Genomic DNA, 7135 nt, shown 5'->3' with positions numbered 1-7135 from the left:
TTGATTGCTGTGAGCTGCATTAAATTGCTTCGCCCTCGTCCTGCAGGGACGTAGAGGGAGGCAATTAGTGGTGTGGACAGGGTTTCATGGGGTGATTAATTGGAGGGTATTGAGGGTCCTGTGGGTAGAGGGAAACATGCACCCTTAACTCTTAACACCTGACTTTGCAAACTTTATCATCTCTCTAAGAGTCAAGAGCTTTCAAATGCACTTTTACAGCAATGTGTGCAGACAGATACAATCCTGAGGGCAAAGTTACTCATTATGCATTGTTTTTCGCAATGCTGGATCTTATGTTGCTTTTGGTTTACAGTGCATCTGATGATGTTTTTAATATGAACACTGGCTTTTCTATTCTTTCAAGATCATCTTTTAAGCCAGAATTTATATTAAAGGGAACGACTGGAGATCTAACTTGATAATTATCGCCTAGACTGATATGTAGGCTGTTATAAATCTCGGAACGACTGGAGAATGATCTTCTTTGAATGTTTGGGAAGTTCTGCTGCCAAACAAGCTTTCTTCACTATATGAATTGGATTTCAGTTAGAGAATGTCTCAAGTCTAGTCTTCAGAAAAGCCTAGTTTTTCTTTTTGAGGTTCGTTCTCATTTGATTCAAAGTGTATTTATCTTGCATAACCTTGGTAATATTTAAATCGTGTCCTCTGACCAGGGTTATTATACAAATAAAACTAAAACCACAATAAAAACTATATATAATATATATATATATTTAAATTAAAATTTTCTTATAGTTTAACTTTGTTTAACACTAATAAAAATGACAAAAACACAACAAAATTGCCAAATCTTTAACAAAAATTCAAATGAAAATGGAAAATATAAAAATAAATTCTAATTCAAACTATTAAAAAAAACTATAATGGTATCTTAATTATACTAAAATAAATAACCCTGACTGACAAATAATGCGGATATTGTATTATCTACTAGTTAACTACTAGTTACCATATCTGATATCAGCCAGTTTTTTTTAAATCCATTTTTAAATGCTGTATATTTATAAATGGTAGTATATCTTATTAACATTCTATATTCAGTTGTGCATGTCCATATTTTTTAATTGCCTTGGCCTTGCCTTAAATGTAATATTTAAAACGCACAAATAATTTTAACTGTAATTTAACTTATAATTTAATATAATCTTTAGGAAGTCTCGAAATGAATGTCCATTTCTACAGTATATAGAAAACATGAGATCCCATCCTCCCTTCAGAGTGTCTCCAAAACCACGCCTTCTTCAAAACACATGAACGCGTACAGCAGGGAGCAAACAAAAGCGGAATGAGAGACGGCGTTAAACTACCTCACCTCATGTATGAAAGCACATGGTCCAAGAAGAACTGTAAAAGGTGGCTGTTGTTTCGGTTGCGGTGCTCGGCGACTGACGTCTGTCTAACTGCATGAAACGTGATGACGTGTGTGCAGGGTGCGTGGACCGAATGCAATAATTGGATGGACATTTGATGCTCCTACGCCTTCCATATACGATATATATATATACTGTACATATAAATACATTTATATCGCTGAACTTTGTAATTACTATCAGGATTTGAAAAGACTTTCAACCAGCATAACATTTTTTTTTTTTAAATTATTGAGGCTGTTTGCCAGTTGGCGGTTCAAGTGCCGCCTGCTGATACCCCATCTGATGTAAGAAAATGAAATCAATAAAGAGAGTCTGATCCTCAGTAGTAGAAGCATCAGGTAAGATCCTCACCTTAATTAATTTATTCCCTTAATTATGTATGATCTTGTGGGCAGGGGCGCTGCTAGAAATTTTAGGCCCTATGAAAGAATATGAGGTCGGGCCCCCCACCGCACCTATTCCATTAATAAAATCAATCTCTGAGGGCCCCAAAAGTGCGTGGGCCCTTAGAATCGTCCTAACTTTTCCCCCCTTAGCGGCGCCCCTGCTTGTGGGTACATGAGCTTATGTAACACTATCACAGACATCCTGTGTAAATGACTCTCAACTCAAAACATTGTTTAGAGAATAAATGGTGTGTGTGAATAGTGCTTTCCATGAATGTTATAGTATGTAGGTCCGTCAGGATTGGAAGCAAATTCAGTTCTGGCTACTGTTTCTGCTACTTATGATGAAAGTTCCACTTCTTCAAAAGCATTTCTTTGTGCCACTTCCTCCTGTTGTATCAGCACTTTAATGCGTTCCTAGACAATGATGGATGAGTAAACCAGTGGTGGAGTTACAGTAATGGTCTGAGTTCCTCTCTTTCCTGCTCTCTGACCTCAGTGTGGCGTCTGTTTTCATAGCAGTAGCAGAATAAAGTGAGCATGTGCCCGACTCTCCCTGTGACAGAGGGAATGTGAGGTTTCCACACTGTAAATGAATGGCTGGTTGTAAAATACTGCCCTGTCAGCATTTGGGAACTGCTCATAAGTGTCGGCGATGCCCTGTGCATCTGGTTGGAGATGTGTGGGTTGTATATGCTTACAAAAGATAGGAAGAAAAAAAAAAATCCATACACCGGCTTTCTTTTTTTTTTACTGAATAACACTTTTTTTCAGTCTATTTAACAAAATAGTTTTGTCTTCATAAATAATACACGTTTTTAATCCTCTTTCTAACTCTGAATTCAGAATACACATTAAACGCTTTGAGATATTTACATGTTTATACATTAGGAAGGGCACCTGGGCTTTGTACTGTCCCATAAAATAATAAGAGTAATATTATTAATAATAATAATTCTTAAACTTAAATAATAGCACTGTTAAATGATACATAATCATTAAGTAAAATGAGTTTTAAATGAATAGTTCACAGAAGAAAAAAAACTGTAATTTACTCACCCTCATCTTGTTTCAAACCTTTACAACTGTTTCTTCTGTTTTTATTCACTTGTTATATTTCCCTTTGAGATGTTGAGTCTGATTTGTGAATTTATCAATATGAAAGATTTTGTCAACGTGACCAACCGATTCACTGAAAATATCGGAATAAATTGTTTCCGCAAATCAGACATTACTTCTCTCTTGAAACCTCTTGTACATCTTTTGGTTGGTTTAGTTTGGGGTCCTTTTGAAGCTTGATAGCTTCAGCTCCTCATTCATTGTAATTGCATGGAAATGGGCAATTTGAAAAATGAATACAATTCTTCAAAGTCATATGACTTTACAACAACATGAGGGTGAGTAAATGATGACAAGTTGTTTTGGGTGAACAGTCTCTTCAAGCAGTCTCTCCCTCAGTGCCCGTCAGTAAGAAAAGCTGATTGTTTAACAGTATTTTTTTCCCCTCTTTCATTAGAGATGCAGTTTGTTTGTTTTCAGGCACAAGTTCATATAACAGTTTTGTTTAGAAAAAAGAACAATCTTTCACAGCTTCCAGCTACAGTTAGTCAGTGTCTCAAAAAAAAAAAGAGAGCAATGGTTCACCTTTACAAAACTGACAGTGAATTGTAGAGACATTGACAGACATTGAAGGCCATGTGCACAAAGAATCAGGTCTTTCTAGAAGCATGATGCAGAACACAATTTCTTCACAGATGAAGCCGGTCCTTTCTTCAGTGGAGTACTGTATGAATCAGGAAAAAAGACGCTGTGAAAAAGTACAAATGAGATGTATTCCACGTCATCAGGCTTGGCCATTGTGAATTCCACGTGATTGTCAAAAGAGAACAGTAGGGGAAAAAAATCATACATGAGGACAGATGGGAGTTTTAAGTGCCAAAGCTGACTTTCAGTCAATAAATAATCAATAAATGACAGTTTCACTGATACCTCTCATCATCATGTCCCATGATGTGCGATACGCTGACAAAACAATGAACAGCTGTCCAGTTTAATGAACATTTAGAGTTAATATATATATAAAAAAAGAAACACTGAGTTTTATCCTGTACAACAATTCCAGGACACATTTTGTTTCAGTAGCTGCTGAGACTTTGATTTATATTAGGGTGACTCTCACACAAATTGTGTAAAGAACGTGTCCAGGTCATATTTCACCAACAAAATAAAGAAAAAGATTTTACACTAAGAACATCAAATCAAACTTTTAGCACCATTAAGATCTGTTGTATTGTCATTTTATACAGTATTATCGTGTCAATTAAGCAAATCCCTTCCCTAAATTCTTGCAATAAATAGTGATTTTAACAAAAGTTAACTTTCAATATTTATACTTAATGGCCGAATTAATTGTAGCATTACATATTTCTTTAAACATACTAATAAGATTCAACATTGAGAATAATAGAATGGAAATCACCATTAATTTGAAAGGATTTGTTTTGGGATTTTGTGATGGGAACTAAAATACGGGTTTATAGTGTTTGTAAAAGTTTTATTTTCCAATATATTACATTATTTCTGAATGTAATAATAAAATGTGACTTGTTCGCCAAATCAGTTTTTTTTTTGTCTCTCCCAACAATCCAACTTTGACCCTTCTAGTCGACTTATATTCCAGAAAATATGGAACATAAAACAAACAAAAAAGATTGGTTACAGAGAATTTGGTGCATGTAAAGGTACTTAAAAAAATGTCACAATAAAAAACAATCCTTATTGATCCCCAAGTAGTCATCATTTTCATTGCGCAATATTTGATAGGGTGAAATGTGATCTGGACAGTTTTTACAGCCGTATATCATGAGATCGTAATCTGAGATTGTGTAGTAATTAAATGAATGAGTTTCCCACAGTGCTTTGAAGCTCTTGTTGATGTTATAGTTTTGGTGCTACAGTAGATGTATCAGTCTACAGCAGAGGGCAGTTTAGCTCAGAAATCCTCCTCTAGCCTGTGATTTTTAGAAAGCCAAGCGCCTTGCACCCATTGGGATGGGCAGGCTTAGGACAAAAAGAAAAACAGAAGCCACGGAAACAAAAAGATCGCCCGCTCGCATAAGCCTGAGCTTTGCTTGTAGCTGTGGGTCGTGTCTGGTGCTTAGTGCTTCACAGTCTTGCTCATGACAGCTTGTGTACTCATCTACGTCCTTTTAGTATCACCCTGTCTCTGTGTTAGATGATGCTACACAACATCTGTTTTTTTTAATATGCTCAGAGCTGTAATAAATGTCCAGTGTGAAGAAGACTCTCGGGACTGTTTAATAATCATTTGTCATTCGCTATATGTCATTTATAGACCTTTACGGTTCATTATTTCAATTGAGACCTAATGATTTGCTGACTTATTGGACAAGGCTTGGCTTCTACCTAGAGCTATAGAGAGACACGAGACCCCAAAGATGAAGTAAAAAAGCAGTGGGCGAATAAATATTTATATCTAGGACAATATATATATATATATATATATCTAGCACCTTTGGCGGTCACGCTATTGCATTCATTGTCGTCTCATTACCAAATCTGCAGATCTGTTATTAAGTAGCTCATCCATCAGAGCTTAGAAACAGAGTCCAAAAGGTTAAAGGCATTGAATTTTCTTGGAGGGGGAAAAAATACCTATGATAAATCACAGGTGCTTGGTGAAGTTCCTATTGAATTAATGACGGGTATTCATCATTGTGAAAAGAAAGAAAAAAGGAAATCTTGGAGGTGGGTGCCTGTTTTAAAGGGGACCATAAGCTATGCATTAGTTAAACCGACGAATGATGGTCGTTGCTAACGTTGTGCTGTAATGGGTTTCTCTGCACAGATGTGTTACGATACAGGAAAATCTTCAGCAAATGTGGGCTGAAAGCGGCTCAGAGTCTGTCTAGAGGTTCTGATTGGTTTAAGTGCTTCTCAAAGTGCAGTTGATCAACATCTTCCTTCTAAGCTGCGAAGCGAAATTGCCGTGAGCCCAGGTTACGGATGCGCGGAAGATCAAAAGAAGTGGTTTTGAACGTGGCTTTGAAGCGCCAGACTGTATGCAGATTCCTTCCTTTGTTTTAGCCCTCTGCATGCTGGGCTGCGTGTCTGCCGGGCAGTACCACAGAGGGCAGAGGCGGGCAATTTATCACTGCATATTGCCTGATTAAGGAAAATTAAAGTAGGCTGTTGTGGGATGGCTAATTGCTTAGATAACAAGTTCAAGCTGCTAGACTTTAGGAAAGCGTGATTGTTTGGGCTTGGGAAAGAGGGAAAACAAGGGTTTCGCAAACAGATGAGAAAACTGCATTACGGTAGAGATTTGTTGGTTGCACATGTTTAACGTTAGAGGACGCTTTCCATTAATAGGGTACAATGCCTGAAACTACAACGTTTTATTGAACAAATGATGAATGAAAGGAGGTGCTTTATCTTCAGAAAGCGGAGGTCAAGCTAAATATTAAGGAGCCTTTTTTTAACATATTTATTTTCTATGATATTGATTGGAAAACAAAATGCAGTAATATTCTAAAATATTATTACAATAAAAAATAACTGTTTTCTATTTGAATATATTTGTAATTAATTCCTGTGATGCAAAGCTGATTTTTTTTAAGTGTCACGCTATCCTTCAGAAATCATTCTAATATGCTGATTGGGGCTCAAGAAAATTGTATATTATTATCAATGGCGAGAACAGTATATGCTGCTTAATAATTTGTGGAAACTGATTTTTTTTCTCAGGATTCTATGAACTAAAAGTTTTTGTAAAAACGCAGTTGAATTTATGTTGATGCATCCTTGCTGTATTCGTACTACATTATAATATAGTAATATAAACTATTATTATTATATAATATAGAATATGTATGTCTCTAATGCATTAACAACACAGGAAGTTAAAGTGTACCCTATTCATGGAAATTGTTTCCACCCAATACGGCTGGATCCATTATCATAATTTTTCCATTCTTCAGTTTTCTCATATGAATGAAGCAATAAAATAATTTCCCCAAACAATCACTGAATCATCTTCGCTTCTCAGCTGATTCTCTTGGGCCATTTTCCAATTATGTGGAGTAGATCTACCTTATTCCCTCTTGTTTCACTAATTAAACTATTAAAATCAAACTTGTCATTAATCATGTTTCTTAATGAACAAGTTAATACCCCCTAGTAATACTACCACTAAATATTACTCGTACTCAACAAATGTGGGAACACAGAGGCTTGTAGGACAAGTGGAGCTGTGGGTTTGTGTATGTAATGCTGTATCTCACTGTAAGCTCAGACTAAAATGATCAACTTTATCTTCAAAGGACTGAGGTGCTA

This window comes from Phoxinus phoxinus, assembly GCF_949152265.1.
Source record: "Phoxinus phoxinus genome assembly, chromosome: 7".
NCBI classification, from domain to species: domain Eukaryota; kingdom Metazoa; phylum Chordata; class Actinopteri; order Cypriniformes; family Leuciscidae; genus Phoxinus; species Phoxinus phoxinus.
The sequence above is the reverse complement of the archived record's forward strand: the minus strand, read 5'-3'. Positions refer to the sequence as shown.